Source organism: Macrobrachium nipponense, chromosome 38 (genome assembly GCF_015104395.2).
Source record: "Macrobrachium nipponense isolate FS-2020 chromosome 38, ASM1510439v2, whole genome shotgun sequence".
NCBI lineage: Eukaryota > Metazoa > Arthropoda > Malacostraca > Decapoda > Palaemonidae > Macrobrachium > Macrobrachium nipponense.
This window is the reverse complement of record NC_061098.1, coordinates 60956700-60957241: the sequence shown is the minus strand read 5'-3', so window position 1 is coordinate 60957241 and position 542 is coordinate 60956700.

Sequence of the window (542 nt, the reverse complement as noted above, 5' to 3'; positions counted from 1 at the left end):
TAGAAATGCTATTTTTAAAGCTTAACACCAATTACGACATCTCTCGTAGGAAAAGAAAAAAAGAAAAAGAAAAGATAATAACAACAATAATAAGTGAACTTTCCCCCATTACACGTCGCACATAAGAGAAGAAAAAACATATAATTCAACATTTTCCTCAAAATGCAATATAGTATGGCGTTACAGAATTTGCTACCGCAACAATCCCATCGACCAGAAATGACCGGAAAACAACCCCCTTACATGGTACATCTCCGTGGAATGCCATAGTCAACATCTACGAGAATAGTGCAAATCTCTGCGTAATCAACTACTAAGGAAAAAAATCAGCAACCGGACTCATCACAGTATTATCAGCAAAAATCCACCTGTGAACACCTCAGTGCTTCAAACAACACTATAGATTTGTCTAGTCAGGACTTGCAACACCAGAAACCATTATTCTCCAAATATTTTATACTAACACCATACAGCCACTTTCCACAAACCTATCACCAGGATATCACCAAGGTGCCAAAAAAAAAAATATTGTCCTTAAAGCA